At 30.8% G+C, this 20,630-nt stretch overlaps 1 protein-coding gene across 2 annotated transcripts in view; it reads left to right on the forward strand.

Moving 5' to 3' along the window:
- Positions 1 to 4,045: 4,045 nt before the first annotated feature.
- The window catches only part of LOC129914004 (muscarinic acetylcholine receptor gar-2), a 69,501-nt gene continuing 52,916 nt past the window's right edge, over positions 4,046 to 20,630 (forward strand). For both annotated transcript variants that reach the window (XM_055993027.1, XM_055993026.1), the window contains exon 1: positions 4,046 to 4,073. The gene's annotated coding sequence lies outside the window, so the exon portion shown is untranslated. The remainder of the gene's footprint in view (positions 4,074 to 20,630) is intronic.

A 20,630-nucleotide genomic window follows, 5' to 3' on the forward strand; every position in this document is an offset into this window, starting at 1 on the left:
TGGAAAATGTTAAAAAGTGCGCGATTTTTAACATTTTGTAAAACAGAATTATGAAAAGCAGAATTTTGAAAAACAGGATTTTAAAAAAGCAGAATTTTTAAAGCCGAATTTTGACAAAAGAATTTTGACCCCGGCAGAATTTTGACCACAACCCGCAAAAAATGTAAATGCATAAATAATAGTAGAATATTAAAAAAAAAATGCTACAAAAAAGCATTATAAAAAATGTTCGTATCTTGTCGTTTAGACGAGTTATTGTCAAAAAAAAAAAATTGTATTCCTTCTTTCAAAACGTCGGAAAACGCTCATAGGAAATCGTGGTAGAAAACTTCAAATTAAGTTACTCTAAGCATCATCAGCAAGTCATATTAAAAATTTAGCTTTCATGGTTCATTTGCATTATTCCAAATGTTTATAATGACTGGACTGTTAAGAAATACTTGTATGTTGAATGTTTAAGTTAGGTTTGGGCCAAAGAAGACCAATAACTCTTCTCACTGCTCGTTTTGGTCATGAGAGACTGTTGGTCTTAATCTAGCCTGGTCAGATACCTGAAAGAGCTTTGTACTTCTGTAGTTAAATTCAGCAATACTGTACTAGTATCGATTCTATGTGTTTAAATACCATGGCAAAATCTTAGAATCTAAAACTATTTCTATTAACAGCCTTTAAAAATGTAGGTATACCATTCCATCAGTGTCACAAAACTTAAAGGAATTAGTCTTAAACATTTTTGAAACATGCATAGCATACATTTGTTTTCAAACTAATTTTCCAACGCTAAGACAAAGGCCCACATCCACAAGCCCTAATCCGTCGCTGGCCATTATTGTGAACGACCATGTGCTGCTGCTGTTTATTCGCTATCCGTCAGGAAGAAAGAATGTGGCCGGCCTGTGATAGCGGCAAAGGCTACTGATAAATATCTTTGCAATATAGGCAAAGTTTTTATAGTCAATTTGGGGTTTGTTCAAATTTATGCAACCCAAAGAACGGAACGAAACAGGGTGCGACGAAAACGTGAGAAAATGGAATTCAAGAAGTATTTTTTTTTTGTTCTTCCCCACATTCCTCCCATCACGCCCATTTAGGATCTTTTACTATATAATTCTGTTTTTTTGCCACCACCACCACCTCGGTGTCGTTCCGTAACTGTAGTTCGTATAGTGCCATAGTCATTTAAGTTCTTTTTTTTGTTGTTGTATGTGTGCGTTTCTTTTAAGGTTCGCTTCGCCATTTCTTTTTCATTCTTTCCTATCATTTCCGGCCCTTATCAAACATCAAAGGGTAGGGGCTTGAGAGAGAGATAGAGGGAGGTGGAGAGAATTGGGGCCACAACATTGCTTAAAGGGATGACTAAAGTTAACGCGATGCATGTAAACAAGAAACAGAAGAAGAGTTGGGGTGGGTTGGTGTTTTTTGAGTGAGAGAATATAAAAAAAAAAATAAGAAAGGATGCCTGAACCTTGAATCCTCTATCTGGAACTGATTGTAAAGGAAATTTTAACTTTCATCACGGAAATAAACAAGTACGGTGGTGTAGCTGTTAAGTGCGTTCTCGTTCTACGCTCGCCGTCTTCGTTGTTGTTGTTGGTTTGATGCGAACATTTGTAAGTTCCTTTTTTTTACCAACAACACAGAAATTGGGTACTAACAAGCTTCAGTTTTTTTTCACTGTCTTTCATTTTTTATCATTTTTCGTATTTTTTTTTTCTTTCCGCTTTAGACCAAAGCCTGTATAAGGAACAATTTCCGGAATTTTATATTGAAAGTTTATGGTGTTATGGGAAAAAGGAAGGCTGTAAAGGCTTAGCTTTCGCAGTTTAAACTGAATGAGCAGCAGAGTAGATACAAATAGAAACTATATATATTTACTCTGGGCAGAGCATTGGTTGAGTTGATTCTTGAATTAAGTAAAAACGGAAGAGGTGAAATGTTTATTCAGCCTTCGCTTCGTTTGTGGTAGATATTTGAAGAAGAATTAAATTTGTTTGTGTATATTTTTTAAAGTTAAACCATCATGGGACTTGGAGGTGTTCTTGAGTTAATTTTTTTTTCTTTTTTTTTCAGATGATCATCTCAAATATTGGGTGAGAAAATGCCGCTACTGGGCGAAATTTAATTAAATAATAAGAAGAAAAAAGTTATGATGCTTAAATGGTTGGATTGAATTATAAATTATTTAAAGAGATTTCTGTATTTAGAAGAAGAATATAAGGTGGAAGCGGACTTTTCATTGTGAGAATCAGAATTAATAAATTATGATGTTTTGTGATTTTAGACATCAATCGGGGGTATTTTCTTGGCAGATAATGATTCTTTTAAAATTCTGTAAAAAATACTTTTAATCTTAGTAAATTACCATTTTCTGTCTGTCTTAAGCAGGAAGGAAGTTATGATGTACAAAAAAAAATTAGTTAGTATTACAATGAAAACTTCAATACATAAATTATTAACCATCTCCATCGAGGCTAAAATTTGAAAAAAAAAAAAAGTAAAAAGAATATATCGCTAGTACAGATGCAGTCCCTTTGGTCCTATGGAAGTGAAGAAATACTAACTTGGGAGGCATTTCTATTTAAATATTTTTTTTTTTTTTTATGAAGTTGAACTTGTTTTACGACTTTTTATTACGTTGAAAAGGTGCCAGTAACAAACAAAGACTCTACTCATCTAGGTAGGTAGGTACATAAAAATGTATAGACAATTTCGAGATATCATTTTCTGTCATCTAAAATAAATATTTTTTTTATTATTTGCTAACAGTTTTTTTCCTGTAATGGTGAATATCTTTGAATGGCGAAACACAAAATCAAATCGATACAGAATTACATATTTAAAAAAAAAATACATTTTTAGATGACAGTTTACGTAAATTATTCAAATTTCTTTGTGAGTTTGATTGAGAAAAATATTTTCTCAAGTCAATGCTCAAGTTGAGAAAAATCTTAACTTGAGTAACGATTATGAATTCCGTCCATAGAGTCTTACATCCAACTTAAATAGTTAAAATATATGTTCTTTAAAATTTCAGTTTAAGCTTTAAGTTTAACGCCAGGTGAAAATTCCCGGGATCGGGTCAAAATTCTGGCTTCAAAATTCTGCTTTTCAAAATTCAGCTTTTTTAACGAAAATTATGTTTTTCAAAATTCTGCTTTTCAAAATTTTTTAAAATTCTGCTTTTTAAAATTCTGCATTGATTATTATACTTGAACAAAAAAATTCTGCCAATTCTGTTTCTTTTTTTATAGCATATGCGCTGACTAAAGAAAAATACACCTCATCAATGTAAAATTCAACATTGGTACTTTCCTAAATTTTTTTAAGACACTTAAATATTTTTTAAAATGCATAGACTGACTTTCTTTCAAATAAAATCTATAACTTATTGGAACCGATGTTGTTTGATACAAGATATTCCTTTTCTTATTAAAATTTTTGAATATTCATCTTTATTTGACAAATTAAAAAATTTTAAATTATTTTCGGAAATGTTTAGTATTAAAAACTTTTTCTTAATATTTTCAAATTTATTCATTTATAAAACAAAAATTAATATGCATTCAAAGAATAACAAATTATTTTGGTAAGTAATCAAATAAGCAGATAATTTTTCAAGAAGATTATTTTACAGAAAATAAATTCAAAACTAAAACCTTTAAATTCTTAAATCAAGCTCTATACAACTATTTCTTTTGGATCTACCGCAATCTATCCATACTGTGTTTTAATTTACTTTGAAAATAGTGAAAATATTTATATTTTTTGAAAGAAATAAATAAATATCGATTCAGGAGTGTCATAGATATCAGTTTAGAATTTTGTTTATGTTTACTTCATTAATTTTTTGTATCGGTTTATAGTATAAAACGTAGCCACAGCACCAGTTAAAAAAACTATGAATATCATAGATATCTGCAGTTTACTTCAAGAAAAGATTTAATTTTGATTTTACTAGATTATTTCGGACAGAATAGACAGGACAGGTCTGGATATTTAAAAAACATTTTTCAAAAATAACTTTGAATTGGGAAATGTGAATTCTCTTAGTTCCACGAGCTAAACATTAAGAGGTATGTAATGCACATATTTGTTATTTATATAAGTCTTTTAAAACTATATTGGATTCATAATGGTTAGCTGACAAAAAATTTGGTTCAAAATTTTGATCAAAAAATTTCCTTTCTGAGACAGAATTTATAGTCTATTGAATAGACCCTTTTGGATGGAACAAATTCGTTCAAGAGTTTTTATTGCTGATTATGATTCCTTGCCATACAAGAATACTCCAGCCAAAAGTGCTACTAAATCCGTTGGTGCATTTCTGAGAAAACGGCAACACTGGTCGGTTTTCAGTTTTTTTGATTTAACTCGAAAACCAAGCCTGACTTTGAAATGGTTCAAAGACACTTTTCATAGCAAATTAAATTTTCTGTCAAGTTAAGATGGTTAATAAATTTTAAAAATTATTTTTGACTAAAATTCTAACCTAAAATCAAAGAAAAAAAAGTTAAAAAATTGACAATTTTATTTTTTCTTACTAAATCAAGGGGCATTTTGTGTATGTAGCCGGGACGTCCAAACTTTGTACTAATGAAATAAAGTAGAGGTAAAATCCTTTGATAATATGCAATTTTAATTTTTTTTTGTCAAGAAACAACTTAAATGTACCTATTCAAAAATTAGCACTTTTTCTAAATTTCTGACTTTTTTAGTTAAAAGCAAGTTTTTAAAACTCGATAAAATCGTATTAATTGGTAACTTTTTGACTTTTAAAGTAAACATACTTCGAAGGATTGATTTAATATAAACTAAATATGGCAAACAAAAAAATTTATTTGCATCCTTATGGCCTTTTGTGCAATTTTGTGTATGTGCATTTTTATAAATACCTACGGGTTGAATGGATGGGCGGAGAGCCATTAGCTTTGGTCTATTGCATAGAAGAACATTTAATACCAACTCTTTTACTGTTTTCAATGGCCTGAAAAACAATTCTTGAAAAATCTGCGACCAACGAAAAGTTTCTCTTGAAAAACGAAAACAATACTCTAATGAGTTTGAAACAAAATAGCTCAGGCAAATTAGTAAACCCAATTGCACTTTTCGCGGGATAAATTTTTTTCATGGAACGTGTTTAGGTGAATGTCCTAATAGTAAAAGTGAATTTTTTGGGATGATAAGATATCGGAAACAGCCGCCATCTTGGAAAAGAGGTCGGTGCCGTTTTTATTTTATAACTCCATTTTTACTCATTTAAACCAAAAATGTCCAAGGATAGACTTATTATAAATTAAATTATCTAAAAAATGATATACAAATGAATTCCGTGAACTAGTTAAATTCAATTTTATAGTCGGTCAAAGTCCAGGTTCTTCTCGCAAGGTTAAGACAATATGACATTTTTTCAAATATCCGAAGAACTTTTTTTTTGTTTGGGATTTTCTTAAAGAATGAATTATAGCACTTTTAAATATCTATAAAATGAGCCCTTTCTCGTAACTGTAACCAACATAATGTATGAGCCACCTAACGTCGAAGTTCACATTCTACTAGTCAAAAGTGAGAAAATAACAAGTTTTCTTCTATTAGATCGAGCAAATTTTTGAAATGGAGGCATAACCAAAATATAAGTAAACAGTTTTTTAACTATATTCGTCTAAATATTGAATTCAAAGTTTGAAATCTTTAATGTTAACCTTTATATGGTTTTCAAGGTTTTAAATGAAGTGAATTTTCCAATTAATGTGAATAAGCTAAAGTGACATTATTTATAATTCTAAATATAAGAACTGATGCCCTGTCATTTTTCCTAAACATGAACACCTCAATCTCAGCATTACGATAAGTATAACTCAAGATATGAGGCGTGTAAGCCGTTATGTTTTCGAGACTATTGTGTTTAATTTTTGATTGTTTATTTGAACTATTGAAATGTTCAGTTAAAAAATCGTATATCATGACTTCGACGTTTGGTTGCTTCTGCAATGTGATGGTTACAAAAACAATAAAGGGTTCATTTCATCGATAATTAAAAGTGCTATAATTCATTCTTTAAGAAAATCCCAAACAAATAAAAAGTTCTTCAGATATTTGGAAAAATGTCATATTGTCTTAACCTTGCGAGAAGAACCTGGACTTTGACCGACTATAAAATTGAATTTAACCAGTTCACGGAATTCATTTGTATATCATTTTTTAGATAATTTAATTTATAATAAGTCTATCCTTGGACATTTTTGGTTTAAATGAGTAAAAATGGAGTTATAAAATAAAAACGGCACCGACCTCTTTTCCAAGATGGCGGCTGTTCCCGATATCTTATCATCCCAAAAAATTCACTTTTACTATAAGGACATTCACCTAAACACGTTCCATGAAAAAAATTTATCCCGCGAAAAGTGCAATTGGATTTACTAATTTGCCTGAGCTATTTTGTTTTTTTTTTTATACACTATCAGTTCATAGCCGAAGAGCGCTTAAACTCATTAGAGTATGAGTTTTAAACTCATTAGAGTATTGTTTTCGTTTTTCAAGAGAAACTTTTCGTTGGTCGCAGATTTTTCAAGAATTGTTTTTCAGGCCATTGAAAACAGTAAAAGAGTTGGTATTAAATGTTCTTCTATGCAATAGACCAAAGCTAATGGCTCTCCGTCCATCCATTCAACCCGTATTTATAAAAATGCACATACACAAAATTGCACAAAAGGCCATAAGGATGCAAATAAATTTTTTTGTTTGCCATATTTAGTTTAAATTAAATCAATCCTTCGAAGTATGTTTACTTTAAAAGTCAAAAAGTTACCAATTAATACGATTTTATCGAGTTTTAAAAACTTGCTTTTAACTAAAAAAGTCAGAAATTTAGAAAAAGTGCTAATTTTTGAATAGGTACATTTAAGTTGTTTCTTGACAAAAAAAAATTAAAATTGCATATTATCAAAGGATTTTACCTCTACTTTATTTCATTAGTACAAAGTTTGGACGTCCCGGCTACATACACAAAATGCCCCTTGATTTAGTAAGAAAAAATAAAATTGTCAATTTTTTAACTTTTTTTTCTTTGATTTTAGGTTAGAATTTTAGTCAAAAATAATTTTTAAAATTTATTAACCATCTTAACTTGACAGAAAATTTAATTTGCTATGAAAAGTGTCTTTGAACCATTTCAAAGTCAGGCTTGGTTTTCGAGTTAAATCAAAAAAACTGAAAACCGACCAGTGTTGCCGTTTTCTCAGAAATGCACTAACGGATTTAGTAGCACTTTTGGCTGGAGTATTCTTGTATGCCAAGGAATCATAATCGCCAATAAAAAGTCTTGAACGAATTTGTTCTATTTTTGCTCTGGAGCTCGGGTCTATTAAATAGACTATTAATTTAAATGAGAGAAAGACTGTATAGTGTATACCTATGTTAAAAGTCTCATGCATTTGATGGTTATTTTACTGTTAAAAAATAAAATTGTTTGACAATGCTTGATTTGTATGATTTCTCTTTTCAAAAATTTCGGTCGTACGTAAAAAATATTTTGTCTGGTTTTTCTTAACCCAAATTAATAGACAAATAGTTATATGCATTGCTGCACTAAAAATATTAATGTGTTTTGTTTTGATCAATTTTGGTGGTCTTTTAGAAAAATTTTGAAATTTATATTTTGTATTGTTTATTTATATTTATCGTTTCGTCTATGCGCCTGCATCACACTGAGCCACAGCCCCAACGGGTGACGGATTTAAAATTTTTGATTTTCAAATTTTTTTTTTTTATTTATTAATATCTCGCTTAGGTCTTGTACCTACCTCCTATACAAACTTTTCGAGTCATTACATTTTTTTCTAACCCTTTTGGACCAATCGTTACTCTCATGTAACATATTTTTAAAAATTCGTAAAAAATATTCCATTAAATATTTTTTTAGGTTTCGATGGCGCTCAATTGAAATGATGGATTATTACAAAAATTTAGTCAAATATCATACCTTTAATTTTTTTTCATCGAAAAAGGAACTGAATTTCACATTTTTATATGGTCATAATTTTGAAAAAAAAAGATATAAAAAATTTAATCCAGAAAGTGTTTTGCTTTTTTCCTTGGAAGAAGTAGAATATACCTATTATTGTTCTATAAAAAGTTATTTTCTCAGTTGTCCGACTTTTTTTGGTGGTCATATTCAGTGCATGTTATGTACTTACATGTAACATGAGAGTAACACATTAGTTTTGTTATTTATTATTTTGGAAAAAAACTTTTTGCTATTCATATTTCTTAGTTATGATGTTTTTGATACGATAAAACTAAAAAAACATTTTTTAATATTGATTTTCATAGCTTGGGCTCGAAAGGGCTAAAACGGATGTAACGATTTTGATGAAATTTGATTTACTTACCCCCTTATTTATAAACTTTGTATAACTTTATACAACTGTTTAAATTTGGAAAATGTGATCAAAAACCTTGTTCATTGTTGTCTTATATGTAGCTGTCAAACTTATACAAAAGAGTAGATTGTCTTAACCGCGAATATTATTATTATTATTTTTTATTAAATAAAGCATATTTCCAAGAATTTGAAAAAAGTTATGTATACACTATAGTAGTAGTGTATACTAAAGTAAAGTAGTAGGCAAAAATCTAATAAATACGACTGTTATTAATGTTTTGAGTAATTTCAACAAAGCCGCGTTTTTAGTTTTCCTACAAAAATGTGGATAACAGAATTGACATTTTTTTCGATAATTTACTTATGCTAATTTGCTATGCTCGCGTTAAAGGCTGAACCGATTAAAATATAAATCTTACAGATAAAATTAGGTATTTCTCATCATTTTATCATTTTTATATTTTTAGATAAAAATTCTTTATCTAAGATAAAGAAATTAAACTCACGGCTGGATCCCACAAAGTTGCTTAAATTTTAATTTTTTTCTAAATAAAATCCGCTAAACTGAAAAATAAAACTATTATTGTTCGAAGGTAAAAATACAAAAATAAGTGCAGAACTCATCTCAATTTTTTTTAAGGTAGAAATTATTTTTTTTTTAGTTATTTTTTAACTTTTCCAAAAAATGTAATATGGCAAGTACTAATTTTTTGGCTTTGCAAAAAGAAATAAATTGCACGACTGGGGTCGCACGTACTTGCTCTTATGCTTAAAGTAACTATAATGTTAAAGCTTTTCATTCAAGAAATTTAAAATTTGATATTTTGAAGAAATTTCATAAGTAGTATAAAAAAATTAAATCTGTTTTTATAATTAATTAAACTCCGTTTTAAATTATCTTAAAAAAAATAAAAAATATGCCATTTTATTTCTTGTATAAAAAGGTATTTTTAGAAAAAAATTTTCGAAAATTGTAGGAGCCGTTTTTTAAAAAAATTATTTTTTATATATAAAAATTTTTTAACATTTTTCAAAACAAAAGTTGGTATGCCATTTTGAAGAAATAATTAATTTACACATAAAAACTAAATTTCAAAATTTTTCATTGATTCGTTTTCAAAAAATTGATTTTTCAAAAAAAAATTTTGAAATATTTAAAAAAAAAACAAAAATGCGTTTTTTTTAAATTTTCTAAAATTTTAATATTATCTTTACTTACACACTTTTGTATAAAAATTTTCATTTAAATCGGGTTAATGTTGTACGAGATATTCAGAAACGATAAAAACCGTTCTATGACAGGTACCGTTAATAACGGTACAAAAAATATTTTTTTTATTTAAAAAGTTGGCTATTATGTGTAGTACTACACACAAAAATTTTAATCAAAATCGTTAGAGCCGTTTTTGAAAAAAATTAACTTTTCTATTTCCGTTATATGGCAGGTACCGTTAGTTTTGGTCATAAAAAAAAAATTTCAATTTCCCCTCTAGGGAATCACCAAAAACTGCTAACCACCAAGTTTGAAGAAAATCACTTCACTCGTTTAGGCTGCAGCTCCAGATAGAGACAGACACACAGACAGACAGACAGACAGAATTGCCGGACCCACTTTTTTGGCATTCTCCATCATCGTAATGTCATGTAAAATTGTTATCTCGAGTTCGATTTTTTTTACGAATCCTAAACTTGCCCTATATCGCAAGTAAAAAAGACTTACTGTGGACACTCCAAATAAACGCTTTATAACAAGTTTGAAAAAAATTTTGGTCAGCTCCTTATATAAACAAACAAACAGACAGACAGACAAATGGATTTGCAGAACCCTGTGATTTTAAAATGGTTTTCACATTGTCTTGATTTCAATCTCTTTGGATTCTTCATTGAAAAGTAATGTTAAATCTTATATCCCCAAAAAACATTTTTTCTCAACATTAATTTATTTAAGAGTGCCTCGTCAATTTTTAATAGATTTTAGTGATTTCACCTAATTTATATGCAAAATGAGAATTTTTCATGGTTACAAGTAATTCATAAAAAAAATCAATTAATTGTTTACTAAATGCTAAAAAGGACATAAAATACACTGAAGTTTCTTTTTTTAATGTTCGTTTTTTTTTTTTGTGAAATATTCGAAGTATTTTCTTTTCCCACACTAAGCATACACAAATTCTAGATTCAGTTCAACTAACTTACAATATTTTATTTTAAATGTTAAGAAAATCTTATCTTGCACATTCCAAGAAACATTATATTTATTTCATAAAAAAATTCTTTCATCCGTTCGAGTATATGAGTACTTCATATTTCCAAAAACAATTTAATGAAATTCCTGGCTCACATAAAATGTCCTGATGTGCAATATCAGATTTTCAGATTTTTTTTATATCAGAAATGACATTGTGAGGACGAACTTTTAATCATAATTTCTTACCTTATCAATCAATTCTTTGCCAACTCGTATTCCTCTCAAAAAGGACTATCACTCATCTTTAAATTAATCCAATTATTACGGTACATCATACACATGAACCATGCGTGTATACACGTTAAAAGATGATAAATTCAGTAGAAAATCCTTTTTTTGCTTCTATTCGGAAACCTAAAAGCTAACCAAAGCAGTTTGTCATGACAAAACCTTGCAAAAGACTTTCAAAACTTCTAAAAAAGGTAAATCCTTTATAATGGGTTCTTACTATCTTTCTTTAAATTATCATGTTGAGAGAGATTTTCATCAGTTAATTGCAGATTCATTCTTCACTCTTTGCTAACATACATATTTCTATGAAATTATATACGTTTCGTTTTTTTTTCGTCACTTACTTATGGACCATATACCCAACATTATTTGGGATTTAAAATTCAGAGTTGCCAGTTTAAAAATTATTTTTACATCTGTTTAAATATAATTTGAGATTTTATGAAGAAGGATAGTGAGATTGGTAAGAAAAGTTAAAAAAAAAACATTAAAGAAAAATCAATAAAAAGAAGTGGACCAATTAGGCTTCCTTGAGGAACTCCAGATATTACATGATTTACTTACGATACATAATTCCTTAAGTCTGTAATTACGTGTGGTTTGCAAATTAAGTTTGTTTCAAAAATGTATTCAAGCACTCAAGTTTCACCACGAACAAAAAGTCAGAGCGAATGAAGACCAAATACTGTTAAAAAACTCAGTTTCTATAAAATTTTTTGTTTTAAATTTTTCATTAACCTGGCAACCTCACACAAAGAAAAACAAGAAAAAACACAACAAAAATTCACTTTTTCATAACACAACAACACGTAGGTATTCACTTCACAGCAAACAAATCTTTGTACTTTGTAGTCCTTCTTCATATCCTTTCCGATAGAGTAGAGCAAAAATTATGAGCTTTTAGCTGGGTACAATACAGTTTTGGAAATATGACTTTCATGGTTATCCCGAGCCAAGGGCGTTCTTTATCTATCCACATAGGAGGACCATTATACCGTAGGGTGCTTCATCCTCGTCGTTCATCGGGGCCAAGAGATTAGGCGAGGTGGGGTGCGGAGAAAATAATGTTTAGAAAATGAGATTTTTTATGAATTTTTTTTTTTTTTTTGGTTGGAAATGGATGATACAAAGCAGAAAATAAAGATCCTTCCTCTTAGGTTGCATGCATGAATGAAATCGGGGCAATGGATTGTTAAAAATTAATTTGTTAAGTATCCCCGGTTTGAATGGAGAAAGAAAGTGAGAGGGTCTTCCCTTTCATTTTTTCTTGGTTTTCTTTTCTAAACATAATATTTTATTTTTATTTTTCCTTCTTTTCATTCTTAACTCATAGCTTATATAGGTTAGGTTTGTCCAACCTTATTTTTTTTGTATTTTATATTCCAGGCCAGACAATACATTTTATGATTGGAGTTGGGTCACTCGTGCGTATACGTAATTTTCTAGAAATAGCTCTTTCTCTGCCAGCTTGTGTTGTCGTTAAAATATTTTGAATGCCATATTAATTGGTTCATAATTACTATTGTTTGAAGAAGAGTAGCTAGCTACTTTTTACAACACTCTTAGCACATTGTTATGGGTTTTAATTTCTGAAGTGGTAATATTGTTCGTCTTTTAGTGAAATATAAGGAAATTGAAGAATTTGTTGTGTATGCAATTTAATTAACATTGTTTTAGTACTTTTTGTTTATGTTGTTTAAAGTTGTTAGGAATAATATTCTTGTACAATTATCATGATTGAGTGATGTTCATATCATTTAAGGGTTGAAATAAAAGATGGTCGGTTTATGTTTACAATGGTTTTTGAAGTGGTTGAAAAGATATTGAACTAAAGAAGATATGCCAAAATGGCCCTTTTTGTGGATTTATTTTCAAGCTATTGATTTTATTTGTTATCCTTTGTGTAACTGATAAAAAAAGAAAAACAGAAAAGGGGTCGTTTATTTTTGTTGGATATCGAAATGTGCTGAATATTTTAAGGGATTGAGATCGAAGATAGAGTCTTTGTGGCAGCATTACCACTTAAGATGTTTTTTGATGGTGTTTTGCTAAGATGATTATAATCTTTATACTGTTACGTTGTGGATTTTCATGGAAATACTTACAGATCATATCTTTTGTTGCCTTCCAAGAAGAGGGTGGAATATTCAAATTAAAAATGTAGGGGTTTCTATTTCTCAAGTGAAAGAAAAGGTATGAATCTTGCATTTTGTTGGTCTTCGAAATGTAAGCGTTTTGCGAAAAAAAACAAAAGCTTATTATATTTCAAATACAACAAAAGTTCTGATGAACCTAAGAGGTACCTAATATTATCAAAATTTCTATTGATATTTTTGTAGGATAAAAACTTTTAATTTCGACAATCTCAAAAAAATTCTATTAGGTAATTATTTAAGTTAAGTTATTAAGTTTCAGTTATTTTAATTTTAAAATCGTTATCCCAACCTTTGTCCATAAGTTTAAGGTCCGGTATTTACTAAAACTGTCCTGACGCAGAAACTTTCGGCTAAGATGTCCGAATAAATCGTTTAACTCTTAAGAAGCCATTTCTGCAGTGATTTTCCCCAAATAGGTATCTAATATATGTTTAAATAAACCAAATTTTGCTCCACTAAAAAATTTACCCACAGATCTATGTAACTTTGAATTCAAACACCCTTTAAAATAGTTAAACCTATTTTATCGACCCACCCAAATAAGTCTTTTTTAGAAAGATTTCAAAAAAGTTGTACCTTATAATAGTTTTCCACTTACATATGTACCTCTTTCTGATTTATAAATGGGGAAAAGACAAAAAGAAAAGCTCTTCTTTGCTCTTAACAATTAGAACCTTTTCTATTGACCGGCATTGTATAGCAAAAATTTAAATAAAATTGTTAAGACAGCGAAGAAGCGTTAGTAAAAAAAAACTGTAGTTCGCAGAGTTAGATTGCTTTCCAAAAAAATCAACTCATCTACTGACTTTAAAAATGATATTGATGTTTTTTGATTCGTGGAATGCTAATCATTTTTTATATCATACAAATGAAAAAAGTTTCTGTGTCTTTTTGACGGTGTCCATTTTTTTACATTTTGAATCTCCAAAAATTGGTTTATGGTTGACAGTGACACCTATTTAGAACTCGTTTTCATAGATTTCGGTTTAATTTTTCGCCTCAATTCCATAAAAACCATTTTTTATTATGGACAAGCGTCATTTGAAAATTCTAAAAAATGAAAAAAAAACAATAGCACCTTAGCCAACTCCTGCATTCCTGTCAGTGCTGACGATTCAAAAAGAATAATAGTGGGCCAAGTCCATTTTTTTGAAGTGATAACTTCTTTATAGACCGAGAGCCGGGAGCAGATTTCTTGCGTGAGAGGTAACCGATTCATATGAATGTCAGAGGTAGCGTGGGTCATGGTGATGACGAATACCTTAGTCTGCCTGCATTTATTTGGGCCGTTGCGTTGTCGAGAAAAAGCGCATCAAAGGTACCATTTTTCTGAAAATCGATTTAGTGAGGGTAACCACTTAAAATTTATTGATAACCAACGCCACATACTCACTGATAACAAATATACCAATGGCAGACATTTTGAGTGTGGCCAAACCCTCGGCAGACGGTTTTGAAAATGCAGTTTTTCTGAAAATTGATTTATTTAGGGTAACCACTTAAAACTAGTCGCATCCTGTAGCGGTGGACTCCCTGATGACAAAAATACCCATGGCAGACATTTTAAGTGCGGCCAAACCCCCGGCAGACGCTCCCGAAAATGCAGTTTTTCTGAAAATTTATTTATTTTACTTTTTCACATAACTCGCGTATGATTGGATCTAGCAGAAACAATTGTATAGCAATCTTAAAGATAATTGAATTTCCTACACAATATGTTAAATAAGTTTTTTCGATTAAACCTTCGGTTTAAGAGTTAGGGTGGTTTTTTTGAAGCAAGTCAAAGGGTGATTTTCTTATTTTCGTCATATCTCTTTTATTTGAGCTTTTTTAAAAATTAATTTGAAGTAAAAGTTGTAGATCTTTTTATTACCTTCATTTATTACATTAACGGTTTTTCGATTTGACAGACCGTTTTCGATCTGTAGGAAAAAAACTTCAAAAAGTTTGCAATTTTTTATATAGGAAAAAGGTTCTACATAGTACAGGGTAATTTGCAATAAATGTAACAAAAAACCTAGGCGTGTAGGTTGCACTCAGGCAAGAAAAAAATTGTATAGTTTTAGGCGGGGAGGGGTAAAAAGATTGCAATTTTTTATATAGGAAAAAGCTATATAAAAAATTGCAAACTTTTTGAAGTTTTTTTCCTACAGATCGAAAACGGTCTGTCAAATCGAAAAACCGTTAATGTAATAAATGAAGGTAATAAAAAGATCTACAACTTTTACTTCAAATTAATTTTTAAAAAAGCTCAAATAAAAGAGATATGACGAAAATAAGAAAATCACCCTTTGACTTGCTTCAAAAAAACCACCCTAACTCTTAAACCGAAGGTTTAATCGAAAAAACTTATTTAACATATTGTGTAGGAAATTCAATTATCTTTAAGATTGCTATACAATTGTTTCTGCTAGATCCAATAATACGCGAGTTATGTGAAAAAGTAAAATAAATAAATTTTCAGAAAAACTGCATTTTCGGGAGCGTCTGCCGGGGGTTTGGCCGCACTTAAAATGTCTGCCATGGGTATTTTTGTCATCAGGGAGTCCACCGCTACAGGATGCGACTAGTTTTAAGTGGTTACCCTAAATAAATCAATTTTCAGAAAAACTGCATTTTCAAAACCGTCTGCCGAGGGTTTGGCCACACTCAAAATGTCTGCCATGGGTATTTTTGTTATCAGGGAGTCCACCGCTACAGGATGCGACTAATTTCAAGTGGTTACCCTAAATAAATCAATTTTCAGAAAAACTGCATTTTCAAAACCGTCTGCCGAGGGTTTGGCCACACTCAAAATGTCTGCCATGGGTATTTTTGTTATCAGGGAGTCCACCGCTACAGGATGCGACTAATTTCAAGTGGTTACCCTAAATAAATCAATGTTCAGAAAAACTGCATTTTCAAAACCGTCTGCCGAGGGTTTGGCCACACTCAAAATGTCTGCCATGGGTATTTTTGTTATCAGGGAGTCCACCGCTACAGGATGCGATTAATTTTAGGTGGTTACCCCAAAGTCTAAAAACGCCAAAAAAAAAACGCATTTTCGGGACAGTCTGCCGGGGCTTTGGCCACACTTAAAATGACTGCCATTGGTATATTTGTTATCAGTGAGTATGTGGCGTTGGTTATCAATAAATTTTAAGTGGTTACCCTCACTAAATCGATTTTCAGAAAAATGGTACTTTTAATGCGCTTTTTCTCGACAACGGCCCAAATAAATGCAGGCAGACTAAGGTATTCGTCATCACCATGACCCACGCTACCTCTGACATTCATATGAATCGGTTACCTCTCACGCAAGAAATCTGCTCCTGGCTCTTAGACTATTATGTCGTTTTCGATTGGCTCTCCGGAAGCGTCCGGAATCATTCAGAAGCCTTCTGAAACTGTTTTATTCGCACGAAAATGACAGAAAAAACTCTTCTCAGAAGAGAAATTCTCTTCTCGATTCAAAATCAGAATCCAGTCAAGCAGCACTAATACATTAATATTCAAAAGTCAAAATAATCACTCAATCAGTTTCTTTTGTTTTGTTTTCTGAAATTATTTTTTTAATTTACTTTCAAACAAATAAAAGCATTATTATATTTATTTAAAATATTTTACCACCCATCTATCCTATTAATTTGTTGAATATTACCGTTTTTGAATATTAATTTATATTATTTCGTTTGAAGGAAAAAAAATTATTTAATGTTTGACGTTTGAAAGTTCACAATTTTATTTGCTTATTAACAAATACAGATATAAAATTTCAGAATTGAGTGATAGCGATTCAAACTGTTTTATTGGATTCCAGAATGAGTGAATCCTTGAGTGAAACCAATCGAAAACGACATTAGTATTGTAGTGATTTGAAACACGATGAAATGAAAAAGCGACACGAAAAATCAATTGATCATAACTTTTTTGTTTTAAATAAGTTATGATTGTGCAAAATTTCAATTAATTTCATATTCAAAATTCTGAGATAACGGTGAAAAGATGTTCTTTTTCTAAACACGTTATGTATTTTGATCTAGAGCACATAACAAATTTATTTAACTTTAATACGCATGCTGATAATATTACCTTTCATTTAATATATCACACATAACGGTATGTGCTCTACAAGGATATAATCTTTAATTGAAAAACTTGAAAAATACTTCAAAACACCTGTGAAGATTTTTGTTACCGATGACCAGCCAGCAGTAGATCTCAGTTTGAAATTTCGACATGGTTGGCTTTAAAAAATTCTAACTTTTTTTGTAGGCATGGTAGAAATATGATTAAAGCGTCATATGAAAGGTGAAATAATAATGATATAAAATTAATTATAGGTTGTCTTTTAAAAAATGGATTTAATGGTGTTAGAAGAGAAAAGAGATTGATTGTTTTGCTTTGTTTATGAAAACTAATTGGGTTAAAAAAATTATAACTCTTTTTGTAGATGTTGTATAGACAAGAAATGGTCAATATAAATATTTTGAGCTGAAAAAATAAGCTTTCAGATGGTATAAAATTTATTGTAGGTTGTCATATTTGATTTTGATTTTTTTTTAAATGATTTTTAAGGTTTCACTTCAACCACGTGTGAATTGCACACATGATTTTTTTTTATAGAAATCAAAGTATATTTTTCTAATGTTTTTTTTTACAATTTGGATGTTTTAAAGCCTCGTAATGCTAGCGTTTATTTTAGTAAATAAAATGATAGAAATAAATTCAAGGCACATAAAACTACAGGTCTGTAAAATATTTTTTTCCAAAAAAGATTAGATTCTAGGTGAAATAGAAGTTATGATTTCAGTCTGCAACATCAATTTAAAAGTTCGATTTTAGCTGCAAGCTTTGGATACTACCTACTACCCCTATCGAACTAATAGTGTCTTTATTTGTTTTCTAAATTCCACTAAACGGAACGTGGGCAAAAAAAAACTTCTTCGAAAATGTACCTACAAAAAAAAATACTTAAACTGAAAAGATAAATCACTACAATTTTGGTAAAATTAAGGACCTAGTCCGCACGAGAGTATAACACAACCATAAAAAGTACAGGAATTTAAGCATTCCATTTTAAAGCAACAGATTGAAATTGTCATTGAAATTTGACAAAATGTTATCTCTTCATATTTCAACATCCCAAATCATTGGTTACACACAAAAGTCATTAAAAAAGAGGAAAACATTTCCCATCAGCAATCACAAAAATTTTCTGATTTTATTATTGATTAGTTTATCTTTCTAAACTGATGAATAAGGTACACACACACACAAACACAACAACATTGTGTCCTATTAAATCTGTGACATTTAAGATTAAGATTCATCGCCTCAAGTGTCAGATTTATAATCAATTCATTTCACATAAAACCACAATAGCAATGCCATTTTAGGAAAATATATACAAAATTCCATTTCTTATAAATACCCTAAAGGAACTTTTCAAGTACAATTCTACAAATATACATAAAATGTACATCCTGGAACTATATACCAAAAACCAAAAAGTACATTTGAATGTACAAATCGTATAGAAAATTCCGATCGATCTTTCTAATAAAATTCATTGAAATTGACCACATAATATGAAAAGAGAGAAATTTGTTGCATGTGGCAATTGTAAATTCCGAAGGAAACAAGACTCTTTTCAACCTTGTACAAAGTTGATTTTATAGCAATTATTCGTTCTTGAATTGATTTTACAAATCTGCTTATAGCCAAAAAAAAAGGTAAACCCAATAACACAAAAATCCTCTCGAAGAGAGAAAATCACAAGTTCCCAATCAGAGCATTAAAGTCAATTTAATTTCTACCTATGTAGGGTAAGTACATACCCCTCTGGTACCTCTACACAACTTATTCCAATCTCCAATGTCTCTACTCTTCCCTTTTATACAAGAGGCTTCAAGCTGATGGCTGAGTAAATTCCGTTCCTTAATCTAAACTTGATAATAATTGATTTATTGATTTAAATGCCTTTCAACGTTTCCCAATTACCGCCTTGGATGCGCTCGACTCTATGTTGGCACTCCTCGAAGAACGTCGCAGTCGTCTTTCGTGTTGATTTTCGAAGGCAAGCTCGAGGAGGTGTGAAAGTTCGCTGAATGATTTCAGTCTTCCCTCTTTACATAGACTCGACTCAAGTCGTCGGAAATAATTCCTATCTGGCAGCTATGGAGTTGATGCGCCAGCCAAGCATTTCGTTACGGTCGCTTTGGTTTAAATGTATGTTGTACCTATTTTGCATTGGAGCTTCCTCTTCTTCTTCTGTAAAGGTAAACGAATGAATGAATGAACGGTGGAAGTGGTGCAAAAAAAAAACAGAAGAGAGAAAAAACACCTGAAGATCGAAACAGGAAAATCCGCTTCCATTCGCAGAGTGAAATAGAGTTAAATATCGTAACAACCCTTAACACCATTTTCCAATTGACTTGCCGGCAAACATTGTTATTTCCTCAATTTCGAGGTCATTTTATAAATAGTCCCACTGTCAAGCTGGGACTATTTTCCTATAGCACACACCAACATCCTCCATAGGCACCCTCATAAACACCCTCCACATGCATCAACTGTAAATACGAGTACGATGAGGTAAAGAAGTTAACATCCTCTTCCCATCCCCATTCCATTCCACCCAAAAGCATAGCAGCAGCAGTATTTTGTCAGGACGTTATCAGGGACGAGTGCGACGTCATTGTTGCCGCCCGACTGACTTATCCTCCTCCATCCATCTTTTCCTGTGTGTATATTTTAACATTGTTCAATGGGAAATGGGGAACGACAGATTTATTTAGCGCACACAAATTCCCTCTTGTAGAACACTGCCGCTGACACCCTATACTCCAACCACCACCAAACGCCATGGGTATATAGTGCCTATCGCACGCGGCTGCTGCCCATCTCATTCCAGAAAAAACAACGAACAGAAAACGCTCTAGGATAAGATAAAATGTCACAGGCAAATAGCACGCTCTGAAGCTCGCTATGGCTCTGTGATACATAGCCTTGGAGCTTGTTATTTGGTTTTGTATTCACTACGCGCTATACTATGGGGCGGATGTGTGGAAAATTTGGAATAAAATCCAAAAATTTGACGATAGTCAAAAAATTAACTACATTTAAACTGCGAGTTTACTAGACTATATGAGTGTTATTGGGAGAATTATGCAAAGCATGAAAACGCACCAAAGTCAATATGATTTTAAAGCCCTTTTTGTGTGTTTCAAATTGTTTTAAAGCATTTATGTATCTGAAATCATTTTTACTGAAAGACTATAATGTAAGTAATTCTCTGTTTGTTTTTGACTTTGGACTCTGTGTTAAATTTGTACAGACTCGAAAAGCTTGGCCGACACTCATAGCTTTTAAACATTTTATCAATTGTCACGGTCGTGTTCAAATCAGACAAGTTCTCTAGCACCTTTGGCACTACACACTTATTTACAACAACTTCGAAAGAAGTAAGAAGAAAATCAGAAAAAAACCGTATCCAACGGAGACTGACCGATCATCAAAATCATGGAGAACGTTATCGTAAAAACTTGTAATTTAGCACTGTGATGAGTATTGGGAAAAGAAAACGTAAATTTGAAATTTTTCATTCGGGGTACAGAGCACTTTTTTTTTCAGG

Source organism: Episyrphus balteatus, chromosome 3 (assembly GCF_945859705.1).
Source record: "Episyrphus balteatus chromosome 3, idEpiBalt1.1, whole genome shotgun sequence".
In the NCBI taxonomy this organism is placed as follows: domain Eukaryota; kingdom Metazoa; phylum Arthropoda; class Insecta; order Diptera; family Syrphidae; genus Episyrphus; species Episyrphus balteatus.